Here is a 21,920-nt window from a genome sequence, read left to right on the forward strand (position 1 = left end):
ACAATATATCGAAAAATGTTTAAGAACCAAAAGCTTAGATGATACTTGTGCAGAGCACTATTTTTATATAACAAAAATTATTTTTTGGGTCCCACAAAATATAAAAAACTAGTTGTTACAATATTCCGCTAATGTTATTATAATACATTCATATCAATAGTATTTAAAATAGTTTATTTGTGATTTTTTAATACATTAAAATCAAAATAATTAAATTTTTATTAAAAAATATTCCCCTTACGTAAATATACTCGCGAATATGCTGTATGGTTAGAGGTAGGACAAAAACTGGTTATTCTAATTTCAATGGTAAGAAATATATATAATTTATTTATTTCTGTAGATTAAAAAAATTTATTCTTTCTGTGACCTTTATATCAAACGTATAAGTGTAAAACTGTCCTAAGCGTCATCTATCTTTGTAAAGGCAAGGACAGGCCTAATTCACAACATAAATTAATTAGAACCCTATCATTTTGATTTTTTTTAAAGCGATCACGTGCCACCTTCAGCACAAACAACGACGAGTAATATATATATAGATAATGGGAGCGCAACTCACTCGTTTACTCTGTTTTTATGAGTATACTCACACGTAACTACTCAATACTTATATACATGTATATGTATTCCTGTTTCAAGATGAAAGAATAAAAATACAATTCTAAAAGGATCATTAAAGAGTAATTTAGTCTTTAGAGCGTTCAAAAATATATATATATATATATTTTTTCATACCAGTGTTTATATTTAACTCAAATCTTTACATATACCAAAAATGCACATGAATTATTCGGTTAAATCTGGTTAAAATCATTGTCTTAAAAAATTAGCATTCCCTTCTTTTGCATGTTATGAGTTAAAAGCTTGCAATTGTTGAGCTAAATTTAATATACTTATGTAAAACCATGACTTTCGACCTGATGCTATTAAGAAGCTCATTAATTAACTTACCTATACAATGACACTTATTACCCCCTTGAGCGAAGTAAGGATTAAATTATGAATTGACTTAGTTTGTGTGTTTGTAAGCCTTATTCAGAAAAAGTTTAACATCCATTTTAATAACACTTTGTAGGAAGATGATATATGATGACTGTAAGAGGCCAGGAAATTTGAAAGGTCAAAATGTTAAAAAAAGATAATTGACGATAAAATTTAAAAAAATATAATTACATAGATTCATTTTATAGAATTATGATTTAAGACAGAGCATTAATTCCACCAGGTGCATATAATAGCTTAATTTATGTTTGTGGATTTATTCCAAAATTATGCTTGACTTCTACAATTTAATGTCTTTTAACGTACAAAGTGGGGACATCAAACTTGAAGTAGAACACCTAATTTACGAAAAAATGTACATTTATGAAATGAAGAACTCAAAACTAATAAGTGATATGTTTAAATACTAGATTTTGTATTCAATATGTTCTTCATTACAAGCAATAACCGTCTCAACATGCCAGTCCACAGATAGACACTGGATTGGACTAAGGCTGTATCAATAGCGTACCGTTCTATTAAGATGACATATGCGAGCGAATCCAAATTTGGATGAAGGTTTTGGTAGACACACTTCTCCATGACATTCTAAAGTTAAAAGTCGAGGGGGGGGGTGAGGTCAGGCTGGAGAAAGGCCACATGGAGGAAGGCCAGAAGTCAGACATATTGTGACAGCAGAAGTTTTGGATCTTCTTGGTTTCATCGGTATGTAATTGACTTCTTCATGTTGTAGGTAGTTCAGTCTCTGTAACCCTCTCGCACTAACCTTGAGGATAATACATAGGCATTACCTTTATTGCTGTTGCTCCGACTTTATACATTTAAAGAGATGGGATAAGAACAAAATTTGTTTACTTTAGTTTCAGTTGTCGTTTGGTTACGTTATGAAAAATTGTTATTAAAAATAAGAGGAATAAAATCGTTATTCCATGGGTTTTGGATCTCCATTGTGTTTGTAATCTTGCAAGAAATACAGTTTTTGAAAAAGTCAGTGTATAACTTTTTTTTCTAAGCCTGCTGCTGCAAACAAAAATGAAATGATTAAATAATTAAAACTTTGTAGGCCCAGTGAATTAGAGAATGAATGAATAGGCTTGAGTAAAATTTTATTATATTTTAGTATGTACTGTAATTACTTGAGTATGCAGTTTTGGTTACATATATTTTATTGTAAATTGTCTACTTAAAGGTATACAATATATAAGACAACACACCAATTTTAATACCTCATAACATAACAAAAAGTACATCGCTTTCTAGAAAAAAAGAAAATGGCCATCATATAGTCCAGATGTTAAACTCCACGAATTTTCTTCTTACCCACACACCTAGAGAAAATCCTGTAGCATCCTCCACTTGAACATTGAAACCATGAAGGTCTCCATTGACGAAGAGTAGGCATCTATCTATCTGAACTACATTTGCAACTCTTTTTGCAAGAGGCTCGTCGCCATCTCTGAGGCCAATGGCGGTCAAATAGAATAGATTAATATCACATTGGCTATGTATCAGAAGAACATCAAAAAAAACTTTCTGTTAAATGTATAATTAAAGAATGACAGGCTATTTTCTTTTTTCTTTCCAAGTGTGTAATTGTCAAGTTTCCAGCCGCTATAAACAAATGACATCGAAAGGGAATTCTTTATTTTGTAATAATCTTTACAATAATGAGTTTGGGGTATTATCAAGATATATTCTTCGTCATTCTTATAGAAAATATAGTAAATTGGAAAACAAAGAAGATTTTTTTTAAAGAAAAACAAACAAATTACATGTATTAAACCTCGATTAAAAATTGCCAAAATCAAATAGATCCAACAGAAGGAATTATTAATATATATTAAATGTTAGAATTGCATTTAATCGGATTGAACTTTTTTTATTGTATTGTATATAAAATGTAGATTCAAAGGAGAAAGAAGTATTTTTTTTACTCTCAGGTTGTATAATATTCCAGTTTATTAACGAAAGGTTAAATATAATAGTATTTTGTGAAATGATTTTGTTAATTAATTTAGAAAAATTGCAAAAAGGGTTTACTAGGCAATACAATTGTTTATGTAGTTGCGGCGGCTCAAAGTAATAATCAAGATAAGTGGTGATGCCACATCGATAATTAAAAATATTTTTTTTTGTAAATAGGAATAAGTATTGTTAAAGATCTTGGAACTATTTATGATTGGATCCTTTCAGGGGAGTTGCGTTGTTTATTTATTAATTGTTCTGTGTTCCTTGTATGTCTATAATCATGATACCTTTGTGTTTATTTGTAGTTGTCGTTTCTCTCTCTCTTGGTTATTGTGTTGTGTTAATATATACCCTGTAGTGAATACATGTGTTTTTCAATTTGTGAAAAAAGGTTAGCCCAGCCACAAAATCGGGAAAGGAGCATTGGGTTCTTACATTTTTCTTACAATTTGTAAAATTCCGCCAAAAGTTAGGCCTAAAATTTCTCTAGGAACTCCACAAGGGTTCAAACAGTATTTGGAAACGTCCATTGTGGATTTATAAAGTGAAACAGATGTCAAAAACGTCTATTATTTAAGTTTAAACGATTTTCAATTTTTTTTTTGGAAGAATTTGACAATTTGATGGATATATATGCTTCAGTTTATTTCTTTGTGGATGGAAATGGTTATTTGGAGTTATTTGAGGAACAAAAAAGTCTTCAAAGAAAATTTCATGAACTTAAGCATGTAACTTAACTTTATGTCAAATTGAAGATAATAATGTCAAATTGAAGTCTTTGAATTGCAATGGGGTAACAGTGAAACAGAATAGTTAATCTCATATTCCGAAGTTGGAACTCCAAAAATTTGATGAAGATTTAGTTAAGTTTTCTGTTGGGAATGACACGTTCCGTTCTATTATAGATCACCAAGAATTAAAACCAATACTAAAGTTCACTTACTTAATATCTCGTTTAAAGGGCGCTGCCTCGGACAAGATATCAGCGCTTTCAATCTCTGACGAAAGATATGAAGCTACGAAAATATTGGTAGATTTGTATGGAAATAGACGCTCTGTAGTTTCAAAATTGTTTCATAAAATACTGGCTTAGCCATCTGTCAAGAATTAAGCCAATGACTTTTTTCAATTTCATAATGATATATTAAATTTAAAACCAGACTTATAGGGCAATGGTATCGATTTAGACGAATCTAACAACTGTCAGTTTGTAATGCTTATCTTAGAAAACAAAGTTTCTGGGCTGCTTTGTGATGGTGGGGAAAAGCATGCAAATGTCCATAAAAAGAGGATGTAAATATTTCTGAATTTTTGGGGCACATTTTGATTGCTGCTAAGGTAGCTGAATCCTGTAACTTAACTCGTACAGACAAGACTGTAATAGGATCATGCAATTTCCCTAATGTGGTCGTGAAGATGAAAGATGTATGCCAAAATTGTAATGATACAAAAAATGGATTATACCAATGCCATTAAGCCTTACTATCATATACCGGTACATCCTAAAGGCATCCCAAAGACTTCAGTCACTACTCCTTTTGGACTGTATGAATACCTCCGGATGACCTTTGGACTAAATAATAATGTACAAACCTTCCAAAGATTTATCCACTCGATAGTCCACGGTTTTCTCTTAGTGAACGTTTATATCGATGACCTACTTAATACCGGCCCGAATGAGCAACCCCACAAAACACACCTTCAAGCTCTATTCACTCGACTCGAAGATAATGGCATTCAAGTCAACATCGACAAATCTGAATTTGGCTCCTCCTCAGTTAATTTTTTGGGACATCACGTCACTGCTGTTGGTATATCTCCTCTACGATGCAAATGTGAAGCAATACTAAACTTTCACAGTGTCTTATGACATCAAGATTCATATAGCCTAGTATCAATAAAGATGTGCGATAATGGACCCGAACCTGTATCAAATGCCAAACTGCGAAGGTCACAGTCCATAAGGTCTTGCCTCCTCAATCATTTACGCCAATCAGTACCAGATTCGAACACGTACACATCGATATAGTTGGACCTCTACCACTATCCAATGGATTCAAAATATCTCATTACATGCAATGATGGTTTTTTACGATGGCTTGAATCTTTATCCCTAGCCGACATCACTGCGGAAACTGTTGCTCAGGCATTCTTCTCCAGCTAGATTTCGTGCTTCTGAGCGCCACTATACGTCACCAGTGATCGGAGAAGTCAATTTTAAAGTTCAATTATGGAGCAAGTTGACAGCACTACTTGGCATCAAGCGATATCAAACGGCAAGCTATCATACCTGTGCAAATGGTATGGTGGAGCGCTTTTACTGCCAGCTAAAGGCTACTTTCTACAATCATGCTGACTTTAAGACAACTTGGGCCTCGTCTCTTCCTCTCATAATTTTTGGCATTCGATGGGTACTCACAGAGGACTTGGGATTTTCATCAGCTGAAATTGTACGTAGAACAACCGTAAGACTACCTGGTGAGTTAATGTAAACTTCTTCAGCACCGGGCTCCTGCTCTCCTCGACACTTTACAATACAACTTAAAGAGGCAATGTCTCAACTTAAGCCTGTGTCTCCAACAGAAACCAAATCAAAGAAAACCTTCGTCAGTTAAGATTTCATGGAGTGTACGCGTGTGTTTGTCCGATATGATTTTGTGAAGAAATCTTTGCAACCTCCTTATAAAGGAACTTTCCTGGTTGTGCGATGCACCAGATAAACAATTACCATCACGCATAATGGCAAGCTTGACTCGCTCGCCATAGACAAAGTGAAGCCTGCTCATATCTTGAATTTTAGAAACTATGTTCAAGTCCCTATAGCAATGGCAAAATCGTCAAAGAAAGTATCATTCCTCAACCCTCTCGTCACTGGGGGGAAGTGACGCAGTGAACTAGCTCCATCATCAAATATTGTCTTCCTCCCTTCGTGTTTCCTTATTAATTACACACTTTCATTATTAAGAGGGTAGGATTTTAAAGTACTGTATATATAAAAGAATAACTATAAAAGTTCAAACATGAACATAGATAAATTCATTGTCAAACTTATAACCTTTAGAAACATTGGTTTGTTTTACTCGTCCTCACACGTACTACACTTTTTACTATTATCTTACAAGATCCTGGAAGGCGTCATGATAAAAAAGTATATTTATTTAGAGTTTCTTAAATATCGTCTATTGTTAGTGTTGGGGGGGTCTTTTAATGGGGTGCCTTTCAGCTTCCAGCAGAATGGTCCCAAGATCAACTGCAAAATAAGTCCGAAAATGTTGAAAAAATAACTCTGAATAATCTGAGAAAGACCTTTTTGGTATCTTTATTCTCCAGATCTTAATTCTGTTGACTTTGACTATGATATGGTTGAGACAGGGACCAATGTACTTTTCAGTATCGCAAGGATCCTCTGATTGAAACTGCTTGCCAGTTATTAACAAAGTGTTTCGCAAAGTTGTTCAGAAAAATGGTTTACACAGAGATTAAAATATATACAATATTTAACTGGTAATTAAGTATAAATGCTATTCTAATATAATTCATAGTTTGTATTGATCTGTTTCGAAATAAAGAGATAGTCCAAACAACAACCAAATATGGAAGAACTTTTGTAGAGTGCTTAAAAGATTATCTTGCCTTAAAAAAGTAGGCTAAAAATTGATTTTTATTGTACTACACTCTTCCCTCGGTGAAATTTACTCCAACAGGCTCATCAAAGACAAGTTCTGGGAACAAACATGCCTTTAAAGAAAATAGTGAGTAATATTAATTATGCGAATTAAAGAATAATAAACTTTACAAAAATAATTTCAACAATTTTTCAACTTTACAATTTCTACAAAACGTTTCAATATCTCTAATTGATTCTCAATAACAGAATTTTGAATTTCTTTTCTTTGTTAGTGAATATCCTTTTAATAACACACTTAGTAAGTTAGGCAAAATAGAAACCCCAAAAATAAAATATATTATATTACACTATAAATAATTACATGATTAAAGTAATTATGTTAATTACATCTTTATTATTATTTCAACTATTCAATCCATTTATCAATCGTAAATATCAATTAAAAGGCTATAAATTTATGCATAAAACAACAATAAAAAGTATTTCCTTTAATAAATAATAGTTTAAATAATCTTTGGAACATGAGTTTGGGGGTTTAAACAGATATAAGATGTTATCCTTATATTTATAACATTAAATATATATTTTTATTTAAAAAAATGATTATTAATTAATTTGTGGAAATTATGGGAATCAAATTAGTACCCTATGGTTTAAAATAAGATTGAATGTATCATTAAAATTAATATTTGGAATTTTATATATTTGTAACTATTATGGTTTGCTTCAGTTCTCACACTGAAAATAAAAAAACAATCCAAGAAATCAAATGGAAAAACTAAATTAAGTTTGATAAATTTCAATTAAAAATTGCTGAATATACGAATAAATCTTCTTCTTTTTTCAAAAGATCTTACATTTTCATTGGCAAGGGAGTTAAGGATTATATGAGAGACGTAATCATGGGCCCACGAAGAGTGCTCTCGGTTCTTTTGCTTCACTACGTATATTATGCATTGTACCTTGGAGATGAGCCATTCAATCTTTCACCTATCCTTATATCGTAAGGACGTTACAATCAGCCAATCCAAGGGACTCAGTCTTAAATCAAAGTTCATCGACATCTCCTCCTCTACCATTCATAGGACCGTGGTAATTTTTCATATTCGCAGAATAGATACATGAAGGTCTTGAACAATTGATCTCTTTAGTATTCTCCTGTGACTTATTTGTAAAAATACAAAACGATCCTAACCTATACCTCAACCATTTTTGACGTCTATCAGTAAGTTTATTCTTCAAAATCACATTTGGATCAGCATGTTCAATTCCATTGATAATACCAAGCCGTTTGAACATTCCCTTTCACGAGCTCCATCTGTTATTTATTGGCGAGCAAAAGTAATCCCTGCATTTCTAAGGAACTTAATCCTCCTGTTCAGTCGAGGACTATAATTCAGTATTTCATTTGAAACCAGGAAAGGGAGGAAAGTCTTAATGGTAGAACTCCATACTGAGCACATATACCAATCAATCATCAACAAGGTATGTTCAACAACTCAAGTTGTTGAAAATTTCTTTTCCAAAGTAACTATTGTTAACGTACCCCATGAAGATATTAGTGAAAGAAATATAAACGTCAAAGAACCATCTCCTTCCACCTCAAAAATTATTTGGAAAAATATAAAATACCTAAATCTTAGCCAACGATTTCCTGAGAATTTAAGAAAAATATAAGCCAGAAGCCGAAGAAAAAAAAAAAAAAAATCAGAAATATAAAATGCTATATTATAATTAAAAAAATAAAAGAGATAACAAAAACAACAAGGCATGTTCAAGAAATATTAAGAATAGCATATTATCGGATTTAGTGCTACAGGAGTATACTAAACATTATTGGCGATTAAATGTAGATTCAAAGCAAGAAGAAGCTTTCTTATAAACTTCGAGATGTATCAAATTTATATATTTATTATGGGATTAATTTAAAGTATCATTTGATTGTTAAAGAGTACATAATTTTACGTTATACAAGTTACTGGAAAAACAATAAAATACTAAATGCAGCTTTATAAAATATAGTTCATGCAAAAATTTAATTTAACAATTAAAAAATAGTGTTTGTTTTTTGTTTTAATGAAACTTTTTATTATTAAGCTATAAATTTAATTATTTTTATACATTAAAAATGGAGTAAAGTTACCATTTTCCTTAGATTGAACATTATATAGCATTAATTTACTTTGAAGGGAACCATTAAATCCAGTATCTGGAAGGTTCTGTGGATCTTAATTTAAGGGCAATGATATGATTGGCTTTATGACCCTTAATAAGCCCAGAAATAACAATTTGAATATATATTATGGAAAATTACTCAGCTTTTTCGTTATTTTCGATCCACAACTGATCCAACTCAATTTTATAATTAAATTGTGCTTTGCACCTATACTTATTACACATATCAGCTGGTGCACGGCAGAAAGAGGATCATTAAAGGATTTAATTCCCTCTATGACATCCTTTTTATTGAATAATTTTTAAGTATCTTAACCTTGAAAAGGGAGACTTATTTGTTAGAAGAGGAGATGAATGAAGTACTTTCAAGCTCTTAGGACCTTTGAAAAGGGCAATGACGTCAACTAATGAAGATCCAATGACCATAACTTTGGATCTTTGAAATTTGGATCTTCATTAGATGACGTCATTTCCCTTTTCAAATTCAATTCTTTTCAGATACATTTTGGAATGGCCTTTCGTCATGACTTTCATCGTAGCTGGAGGGATGAGAATAAAGGACTTAAGATGTGACTTTAGCTATCAAAATTTGTTGTTGGACCCAAACAAAATGTTGAACTTAATATTACTACAAATTATTTTGAAATCCACTTGATCTCCAGAATGTGTGGCAGAGCTTTGCTCTTAGAATCTCTTCTTGAGATTTTCCAGTCTCAAAAACTGTTTTTATGTAAATATATAGTTAATAAAAAATAATTCACCAATCACATCAATTATATGATATAATTGTATATTTCATGACTTTAACCTATTTTATCTACGAGAAAACAAGGCAGATTGTAACTGTCCTTGATATACTCTACAAATAAAAATGCCCATAGGTGTCAAACTATTTATTTAAATACAATATATACAGTATATACATTTATTATTGGTGTACACATACGGCAAGGGAGAAAAAAATGTCAATTTTGTAAGTTAATGATACAAATCTTCTGTAGGATTAATATTTGCAGAATAGAAAAGACCATAATGTGCTTCATCTAATACCCGTACCAGAAAACATTTCCATTTTCTTGCCCTCCGGGAAGGAGGTAACGATTTTCACCAGGTTTTGAGCTGCAGAAACAACATATTTATTGCAGCATCACCAGACAAAGTTCAGAACGCATTCAAGACAAAACATCCTTTCCGTGGTTTCTGAAGAGAAAAAAATGGATCCATTCTTCCTCAAACCTAAGAGAAAATCAGGGACTGATGCACAATATAAGATACTGGGGAAAATCTTGCCCTGGCTAAAGGCTAACTGAGAACAACTATGTGTGGGCCCATGACGTGTGGTGCCCCCAGTTATACAATCTTAAAGTCACATAACTTCTTCCAGGAGTCCTGATCTCATCCCCTCGACTTCAGTGTGTGGAGTTTTTTAGAGAGCAAGGTTGGGAAGATATCTCATAAAAATATGAATAAGCTCAAAGCAGCATCGAGAAGCAATGGACCAACATGTCTGCCGATTATATTGTGGCTATCTGTCCCAATTTTCAACACGTGTAGAGGCTATGATAGATGCTGGAGGCGGCCATATTGAATAGTTCTTGCCAAGATTGATCCCTAAAAGTTTTATCAAAAACATTTTTTATTATACATTTCTAATAAAAAGTTATAAAGATTTTGCTTTTGCTTCATCATAGCCGAAAATTTCTTTGTTGCACTCTGAAATTCTAAGAACTTTTCAGATTATAATATGAATATAAAAACCTCCTTTTTCTGAAAGGCTAAATTACAGAGGTTTTTATCCAACTACTAGGAATTTAATTGAAGCTATAAAACAAAGACACTTGTTAGCATGAGTAGATTTTTTTAGTATATTTTCCATAAGGATGTTACTTTTTATTTTACCACAGATTTCGTCACTTGATCCTCTCTGTCATTTTAAATATGACGTATGTACTTTTTGTTACTTTTATGAATTCACCTTTTTTATGAAGATAAAAAATGTGAACTCAAGGTGTTGTTTGAAAATAATATTTAAGCATACTTAACACACATGTTCACAAAAAAATAAGGTTTATAAGCTATTTGGAGTTGCCAGAAGGACTGTTTATTATTCAAAAAAAAATCCCTTCAAAATGTAGCTTTTGTACACACAATCTAAATTATCCAAAGATTCTTCGGTAAAAATATTAATTTTAGATAACTAAAAGTGATTCTCTCCTTTTGAGTACATGCTGAAATGAATACATGTAGAGAACGCCATATAAGTCTTGAGTAAATAAGAACAACAGTTGTTCAGGCCTGAAATTGAATGAATATGAAATTTTTTCTAATATCTGCGTCTATTTACGAAAGAGAACAACTTCCATAGTAACAGGTGTAAGTGACAAAATTGATTAGATAAATATAAAACACTGTTGGAGTTAGTTTTGCATAAAATATTTTTTTTAACATATATTTTTCGAAATATATGTAACATTAGATAATAATTTGTTACAAACTGGGTATTCTTATAGTTTCCCCTTGTTATACCGTGAGTGTGAAAAGTCTTTGAGCATCTATACGAGAACGATTTAAGAGATTTTGTAAATTTCCAATCAACTTTTTCTACTTACATCAGCTGAAGCTGGACTTCTTAGTTAACGAAAAAGTGGTGTAACATTGCTATTTGAAAATAAGAATAAAAGTAAAAAAATTATAAAATGTCATATTGTTGTGTGCTGGCCAGAGCAACCCTGATATTTTCAAGAAGTTGAAGATTAACACTGAGAGAGTGTACATGGTCAAAAATCTTCTAGAGGATGGATAAAGCCTCAGGAACCAGCTTAGAAATATTAGAACATTAAAATTGGAATCAAAATACATTAATTTATTGTGCATAGACCTCCCAAATCCCTGATTTGAATCCTTTGGATTTTTCAATATGGTGGCATATTGAGTCCAACTTTTAGAGTTCGCAAATGCAACATTCTCAATCTCAAAGCCTCTGAAGAGTTCAATAGGACGAGGATGTCTAAAACTTACTTGCTAAAGTATATACTGTCTTCCAACCTTACATTGAGGCTGTAATTGAGACTGGCAGAAATCCAATTCATAAATAATCCTCATAATGTCAACAAAAAAAAAAGTAAACTGAAGATTTTCCCAAGGAACCTCATTCTGATATGCTGCAATATAATATTTGTAGCAGAATCAAAGGCGTAAAAAAATTTTTTTTTCTTTTCTTGGGTGTTTTTAGTTATGGATTATATTGTCTCTTTCTGATCAAGGTTTAGTAAACAAAAAGTGTAAATATTGCATTATAATTATCATTTGATGTAAAAATCTAAAAAATCGAAAGAGGAAAAACAACAATGTGATAACAAAAATAAACCTCTTTCCATTTTCTTTTTTAACTTAACAATTATCTATAAGTTCATCAAGTTTAAAGGATTTTTATATCAAATTTTAAGCATAACTTATATAAATATATATTAACTTCATCAATTATAAAACAATACTGAGTTTTATGCCGTGATGTTCACATATACTCGATATAACGATAAAAAATGACTTTAACCAAAACATAAATGAGAAATATCGTTTTAAAAAAGCTCAAATTATTCATTTACAAAAATAAATTAATCGAGAATATCTTGTAGGATTGTCTTTATATAATTTTTTGTTTAGTTGTAGGATACTGTTCATGTTAGGTTTGGAAGGAAATTTTTGGGCGGATTTAAATAGTAATTAGTTGAAACACTGCACTAGATCAAAAGATGAACTAATCTATTTTATACTTTACAAAGAAATGGCTTTATTTTATTGTATAATTCTATAATCAATTTCACAATTTTTAATTTTACTTCGTAATCATTTGATGATCCCTACCTTTTCAATTAAGGAAATTGTACAATCAGGAACATTAGTAAGATGTATTTCATAGAACATTTAATTACAGGCAAATTTATTGGCTCTTTAATATTTGATGCATTCTTATAATCAAATTCAATGCATAGATATAATGAAGAAAAAAACAACAAAAGTAGTCTCAAAGTACTAGAAAAAAAAAACTTTGTTGTTTTTTTGAAAATATCAAATTAATAAATATTCTTTGATTTCCTTGGAGTTTAATCCAACACAGAGACTGAAATTTCCTAGTAATATCCTTTTTGTGTGTTCGTATATATTTCCATGCCTAAACATCTTTGTAAATCAAATTTTGATTTTAGAGATGGAATTCTTTCAATAGCTTTATTTTTATATAAAAGAGTTTTTAAGCCCTTTGGTAAAATAGAATGTCCAAGGAACTTAACTGAGTCCCTGAAAAACTCTCATTTTTCAAGAGAAAGTCCCAAGCCATTAAAGGACGTTTATGGACTACTAATGTTCATCCTTTGTTCTCTAAGCCTGGTGACGTTACTTCATTTTTTCCGTATGGCATTGTACTTTGACTCACGCATTTTGACGTTAATATTAACAATTTAGAGGATAATTTCTGGGAAGACTAGTTTTAGATTATACCAAAATTGATTTTGATTTAACAAGATATTTTTAAATTTCCCTCCAAAAAAAAATCAATGAGCCCCAATTATATTATTCTGATCAAATTTAGTCAAATCCAGATTTCAGAAAAACACACTTAAAGACAACGTTCTCAGAGATAACAATTTTTAAAAACATAAAATACATCACAAAAAACATGAATTTTTAATTTACAAAAAGTCAACGTTTTTTTTTTTTTTGTATCTAATTTATAAGAATTCAAAGTATGGATAATTATCATGAGTATATTTTCCGTTTTTATGTACAAATCGTCTGCTGGAGACAAAAAAAAATTAACTGTTTGTTTCTTTTATTACTCATTTCTTATTGCTTTTCGATAAACACGGCTACAAGGAACTTTTCTTAAAAATTGTCCAACATTGGTAAATTAATCGTTTGTTACAGTGACTTAGTTCGTGGTTGACGAATAGAATACTATATAATGTGATCGTCTCCACTGTCTCTCAGGCTTGTGACGTTACTTCATTTTTTCCGAAGGTCATTGTGCTTTGAGCCACGCTTTTTGACGTTAACATTAACAATTTAGAGGATAATTTCTGGGAAGAATAGTTTTAGATGATACCAAAATTGATTTTGATTTAGACATTATGATGGAAATTTATTCTATTTTTTTAAATTATAAATTAAATATATATTAAATGCCTTAGGTGTTCCTTCTGAATGTGAAATTTCAACTTCATCAAGCCATTCAAAAATTCTGGAGTGGCAAATTAAAACAATATACCTTATTATGCCATTTTGAATTTAAAAAAATTATTATATTCATATTTTTGTCTCTATAAACTTTCATTTGTCAAAAAGGCACATGACTTCATAAATCGTTTTATGTACCTAACTATACTTGTGTATTTTTAATAAATATTTTTTTATTATTTAAGTACTCTTTGTTTTGTTATGACGGCTCTTGTACGCCTCCTCTTTTCACGGGTAGTCCTTTTACTCATGTTGTCCTAGTTAATATATAAAAAAGCAAAGATCTTCCTTCCTTCTTTCCGAGATATACTAGATATAGAGCCCTATTGTCGGATAACACTAGATCCATCGTTTTTAAAACAGTCAAGCTCTATTAGCAATCTTTTGACTAATTTTACAATCCCTACCGGCATGGGTTGATTGTTGAAATTTGTCGCATATACTATCCCCAGTACTTTACTTATGAAGAATTATATCGTTAAGCCTCTTTCATATTTGCCAACGTCGATACCAGCCAGTCGGTAGAGCTCAATCTCTTCTTATAATTACTCCAGATCTCAGCTTCTACTTCTCTCTTTCCCAGGTAATACGAGTGCAAAAATAAAAGAGGGGGAAAGAAGTCCGAATGATAGTTCTACAAAAATGACACATCCGCTCCTAGGGAGTATTTCGGCTTTATACTAAAATTTTTAACTGTATTTTTACTTGGATAATGCCTATAAATATCTTAAGGTAGAATATGATTCTTTAGACTTAAGATTTTACATATCTTGTGATCTTATATTTAGGAAGCATATGCACTATATCATAAGGTAGGTAAATCGAAACATGGTAAAAATTAAGATAAGTTTCATAACACATACCCTTTTGTCCATAGCTAAACGTTATAGGTTTATATCTCCCGACCTACGACGAAAATTGTATATATTTTTTACATTTAAAAAAAAAGAAATCAAAAATCAAGATGATAACCCTGGCAATTTGAAAAATGATGTCAAAGAGAGTTGATTAGCTATATGATCTTTCATTAGATCAGCTGTGACAATTGAGGAGGGGGACAAGGAAATAAGCAAAGAGATTGGCAATAATTACTCCCATGTCAATCTTCAATTCTACTATGAGTGAAACAAGGCCTTACAATTTTAACTCTTGAACAAATGTTTAAGGTAACAACTGTGTATCTTTTATGAGCACACTCGAATGTTTTATCAGGTCTTAAGTATAACTGAATGTAGTATAAAATGAAATTTACTACTCTGGAGTTAAATAATAATGACAACAACTAAGGAAAAGAAAATTCACTCTTCACAAAAAACAATTACAAAAACACGGGCCACCGAAAAAATACGTACGATTTACATGCCAAATATTATATTTTAAAATCTTCTCCATTTGCTTATGATACATAAAGCTGTTGGCATCTAAAGATAATTATGTATTGGCAAAATTTGTAGAAATAAATTTCCTATATGCATAAACGTGTACATACATCATAAATTTGGTTATCCACCTTATTCTCGATAGAAAATATCTTATTCCATATGAAGGTATTAATTTAGAAACAATATATTCTTTTCACTTTACAAAATTCAATATTTCTAACTTCTATAGTGTGCGGAGCATAATTGTTACACTTGGGCCAATAAATCTTGTAAAATAAGTCGGTTAACTCTAATACTTTCTTTAAAAATTATAAACAAAGCTATAAACTATATTTTCTATTTAAAAATGTAGTCCTACAGTAATAACCATAGCCTCCAAACAAAGACTAAATGGCTTAAGAACATTGACATCAGAGTCCTCTGGCATGTTGGTACACTCAATTTCCAAAGGAACCTTGACGTAGTCCACAATCCTTTGAGAAGTAGCATAGACCTTTCCCTACAAGAAGCTCCATATTTCATAGTCCAATGAAAAATAATCTGATGAGGATGGATGCCACATTGATGCTGACCCGAAATCCTGAAGATTTTCATCTTTCTGTTTTTGGGTCTCTTTGGTCTTGCGGCTATAGCAATCATCCTTGTCCTCAGTCATAATTTACAAATTGTTTAAAAAGGGTTGGAGAGTCTCTCCTTGAAATTCGAGCAAAGTTTTTACATAAACATCTGGGGTGTACAATTACATATAATTTCTGTAGTATAACAATTCTGCTCTTCCACATTATCTTTCAGAATATGAATATTCAGCTCCAAATATTATGGTTGAAAATCACTCAATCTTCTTAGTGATGCTTATAGCAGTACACAAAAATTGCATTTTTGATAAAATATTCATTTTAATGTTCTTTTAATTACACCCCTGGAAATTATTTGCATTAATATTATAAGTAGTTATCGGAAGATTAATTAAATTAATAATTTACAAATCATGAAACAAATAGCATACAGGAAGAATTTTTCGAGGAAGGAATGCTGCATGAGTCATAAAATATCTCTGACACATTTGCTTGTATTAAAGGTAAAATTATATGGGGTTTTTCGGTAGAAAATCAAAGTAGGAACCCATTGCTAATACACGTAATTTATACTTTGATATTTCTCTTAACAACAAAAATGGAATTTTATTTTATTTGATCCATGTTTTTATAATTAAAGGTATAGTATTTTTCTTTTTTTAGGTAAAGGCCCACAACCACTTCTCTTGTCATACAAAAATATATCCAAGATTCCTATCACCTATGACGAATATGTGAATTATAAAAAAACCCCAGATATACATACAACAATTTCTCTTTGATTCTTATAATTGGGGTTTTCTTTTAAAGATGGCCAAAAATTTTAAAACACCTATAAAATACTTATGAAAATACAAAATGGGATTTTTTTTTACTTATTTATTTTTAAATAATTTTCTACAGTTTTTTACGGATTAATTAAAAAAAAAAAATTTAAAAAGGCTTCTTTTTAAAATTATCATGGAATAAGTCTAAAAACCTATATAAATATAATAAAGTTTAAATATATTAAGCATAGCAAAAATAAAACCATTATTTTTCGAATAGATTTAGTAATGCGTATTCGTGCTGTATTGGTTCCACCGGCTTATACCAGATGTTTTTAGACAGATAAGATTTCATTCTTTAAAAAAAATATTTAACAGTATTTTAATTGTTTGGCTCATTATTATTTTAAATTTTTTTGTATCTTTTTTAAAACATGAAACAGTAAATTTAATACATACCACAAATCTGATACACAAAATCTAAGATATCACATGCTTATGAAGTCCATGTACTTCTAAATTTATAAAGAATGTAAGCTATTTTTATCCATGATAAAATTGATATCCTCTTGATGGGGGACAATATTGAGAAAACGAAAATGATTTGCTTTTAATGTAGCCCTGACACTTGACTTCTTATCCCTTCCGTGTCCTTCCATTTTGATGTTCCAGGGTTTCTTTTTTTATTTTACATACAAAAACATTCGCTCCTTCGCAATATTTTTCCATATATGTTTCTAAAGGGTAGAGTATATGTTATGGTTCTGTATTTTTTCCTCATTGTTGATCGAACACTTGTCAAAAATGAACAACAGCAAAGAGAAATACTCCATATTTTAATGTTTTTCATCGATAAAGGCGAAAACAGAAGCCAGATGGCAAAAAAGGGGGAATAAGTTTATTGTCCTAATATTGTAACAGCCAATCATTCACAATTTTGGTTCCGTTAATTCTGCTCCAGTAGTTTTGAAATGTCAAAAATGTTCACAGTATGATTGCCAAACATTTTAAACAATTTAGTTATTTTTTCAGACCCATTATTGTCATGAAAAAGAAAATTTAAACATAAACTCAAATTTAGAACTATCATACAGGGAATGCAAAACAGTTATTTTTATTGTAAAGAGTACTTATTAATTTGTTGTAAAACTAAAGTTTTTATACTAATTAAACTATTTATTTACTTAAACTAAAGGACTCTAGCGAGAGAGTGGGCATTTAGTGTGAAATAAAAAAAATACATATATGAAAGACCGAAGCGTTCCTAACTTCGGGTGCTAGTCATAAATAATTTATGACTAGTTTTATTTTATTACGAACATACTCGAGTTAAATCTTATCAAGTGGTACACATTTGATGATTTTCAATTTTTCAGGAGTAAAATTTAAGTACAAGGTTTTGTTATAACATTTATTTTACAAAAGCTTCTGAAGATAGTGTTTGGCCCATAACTTTTATCCCATATGTAAGCCCTCAACTCCAATAATTGCCTCACTACGAGGCTTAAATCCGGTTTAGGCCTAGATTATGTAGTCAAGCTCGACCTTGGTCCATTTTATCTTGATGGACACCTCTAGGCACTGTAATCTCCTGTGATGAGTATCACCCACACTTTCCTCCAGACGCACCGAGATGGAGTAGGGGGCTTGTGTCTGATATGTTGTCTCTCAGAATAGGCTAGGTCTTAGCGGTGCAATGACAAGAAAAAAACCTACAATTGAGTGAAAAAACAAGATGCCCGTCTGGAAAGAAAAAGAAAAAAGGCCCTAAAATCATGAAGTAGTTTGCCAAATAAATAAAACATACCATCTCCTGTACATATATCTCTCATATGAATTACAAACATATATTTCGTATTATTAAAATCTATATAGTATTTTACTCTAAAATGTACAATAATATTGCTAAGTAATATATTATATTGAAAGCGTAGCTATAAATTTGTATTTCTGCATAATAATAATTAAAAAAAATCATATAGTTAATAAAATGGCAACTATGTATATTACATAAACGACGAAAAATCAACAAGAAATTATATTCCTGTTGTTATGGAAACGGAAATGACGCATCGAGGGAGATGAGAGAATCGACAGCTAACAACAAAATACATAGAGAATTTTTGTCTTAGCGAGATAAGCCGTCTGATTTATTTGATTATACTCTTTAGTATTGAATTTACAGAATTAAAATTGTATACTTTTAACTTATAAACATATGAATATCGTTTCAAATACAATTTCCACATATGTTTGAGTTCGTATACTAATTGACACGCACATTTGCTTACAAAACAAAAGTAAATAATTATTGTTTTCCATCCTTTGGTGACAAAAAGTATACAGTTTCTTTTAAAAACTTTTTGGAAGCATCAAAACACAGTTAACTTCATTATATGTAAATAAATACTACAATATTTAAAGTCCACATAGAAAATAATCTTTTAAAATTTATCACAAATTATATAGGAATAATTTTTCATAAGAAATTGTGTTGACACCCCAAAACAAATACAAATAGACATATGATCCCAGATTATCACTTATAAAGTAAAGATTAGTAAAGGTAATTAAGTTATCTAATAGAGTTTCTATTTTCCCGAAAAAATGTTTTTGAACCGTATCCAGTGAAACTTTTATTTAAATTACGGGATATCAAATTATATTTATTTGTAATCTTATAACTATTAACACATTGACCAAAAAGTTTCGGGCTTTACATATGAATTGCGATACTTTTTTTTTTATTTACCAAATTGTTAGTACCAACCATCAAAGACAGCTGTCTCAATTTACAGACTTTTTTTATCCTTTATTTATAAAGCACATAATTTAAAAAAATTATAACTATCTAAAGTTTTTTAGTGCAGATGAAATTTACAAAAAGATATTGAAACATTAAAGTTTCAAATTTATTCACCAGATTAAGGCCTACAAACATAAAATATTCATATTTATAAACTAAAAACATTTGCATCTAAAATCTATAAAAAAGTACGAACATATAACTTTAGTAGCAAATTAGATTTTATACCAACAACTACCTCGTTTTTTTATGTTTTGTTTTTGCTCTTTGTAAAGAGTTTGAGTTTTTTCTGCACAGTCCTAAAAAGTCTTGATGCGTTTAATGAATGATATCTCATGATTTCCGAGGCCCAGCCCGATTTACCATCAATCAACCTAGTGAACTTCAATTCGAATGCACCATATCTTGACACCGTCAAAATTGTAATATCACGAATATTCTCCGTAACCACAGGTTCTACTAAAGTTATATTTTTTACAAGGTAGCTCTTTACATTTAATAAAGCAATCCCTATCGACCTAGCTTCAAGAGTATTTCCTTTATTTCTTTATGATATCCGGAACAAAATTATGGCCGTAATTATATTAACGTTATTATCCTCAAGACCCCTCAGGTTTAAACTCATGAATGATCTCAAAATATGTAATTTTCTGAAAAAAGTGTGTCTAATATTGTTGAATAATTTACCAAAATCTTTACATGGAATGCTGAAAAACAACATTCCTGTGACTATTTGAAATTGAGCTGTAAATCTTCTTCCATCAGCTATTAGAGAAGTAGAAGAAATAATAATATGTTCCCAATTTTAATAAATTAAATTCCCTAATCCATCCATTACACCGTGACAATGCAGATTCTTCTTCTGAATTAGAAAAAATCATTTTCAAAGGCCATGGAACGGGCACATTGTGTAGCTTGGCATCTTTAATGGGAGGAAAAGTAAACTTCGTATTTAAAACAAAACAAAAATAGAGTGTACACCAATATCATGTATTATTAGCTGATATCTTGTGAGTGTCTCCTATTTCAAAGACATAGGGTCTCGTAAATTCTTGAAAAAAGTTATCTTTTCATGATTCTTATGAATAAAATCAACGGTTGGGTGTCGTTTTCCAAGGAACCCTTGGTTTTGCAGGAAGCAAAGGGTAAAAGACGTATATATATACATATATATTATCAGTTCAATGTATTACATATTTATAGTATGGACTGGTGTTATCACATATCTCCACTCTATGTTGGGATACCTTGTTATATGTCCATGTCCATTATCATTTCTTTGCTAAAACAATTTAAAATTTTCAAACTTTTTCTGGGATGGTTTGAAGCCAATGAAAAATTTGCAGACTTTGATTTATCTATCTTCAATCCTTACTTTTTTTTCAAACGTTGTACAATAAGAGAAGACCTATTCTTCTTTGCTATTGAGCTTCCGAGTTCACTTTTATCATCACAGTCACATCATCGCCAAAAATGTTTAATATTTCCAACTATGGCACTTAATACTATAAATTTTTTCCCATGGTGGTTTTGTGGAAGCTACAAACAGCAGGGGGGCCAAAGGACCCCCTGTCGACAACTTTTACTCAAGTAAATCGGTCTGTTCTCTTTATTTCCAACAGTTACTGCCGATGATCTTGTAGCTAGCAATGGCATGACAGTGTTAAGAAAACGCATTGGTAGTGGTTTTTTCACTGATCTCAAAATTTGTACATGAAAAGGGGATTCGAATGTTTTTGAAAAATCTATCGCAGTAATAGCTGCAAACGTATCCACTGCTTCAATCACTGTCTGAATATTTTTGGAATTATCAGATATTTTTCTTCCATTTAAAAACTCTGTATGCTCTGAGCCATTCTTTTTATTTAGAATATGTTCAATCTGACTTGTTATCACTTCTGAAAGTATTCTGTATGTTTCGTTTAGTACAGTCATTGGCCTCCAATTGCCAATGTTTTAGCCTTCTCCCTTATTGGGGATTAGAACCTTTAGTTCTTTAGTTTTAGCTTCAGGCAGATGGTCCCTTCTTTTCCATAAAGTTTCCAATTTTATAGAATTACGGGGTGATCTCTCTCTGCATGTCGTAAATATCTTTCCCCCTATCCCATCGAGACCAGAGGCCTTATTGTCTTAAAAGTATTTCTTAACGTATTGAGATTAGATCTCGATCGAGAACATAGAGTTCATTTTCTTTTCCCTTATGGGGAAATTACTTCTGAATCCATTAACTCACTACTGAAATGTTTTACAAAATACCATTGCAATGTCCCCTTGCTTTTCTAATGTTTTACCCCAATACTGTTTTCTCTTTATTCAGTAGAACTGAATAATTATTTTTGTCCGTCAGGTTTTTAATTTCTTGAACCCCTCCCTTCTAACTCG

This window comes from Lepeophtheirus salmonis, chromosome 14 (assembly GCF_016086655.4).
Source record: "Lepeophtheirus salmonis chromosome 14, UVic_Lsal_1.4, whole genome shotgun sequence".
Taxonomy (NCBI): Eukaryota; Metazoa; Arthropoda; class Copepoda; order Siphonostomatoida; family Caligidae; genus Lepeophtheirus; species Lepeophtheirus salmonis.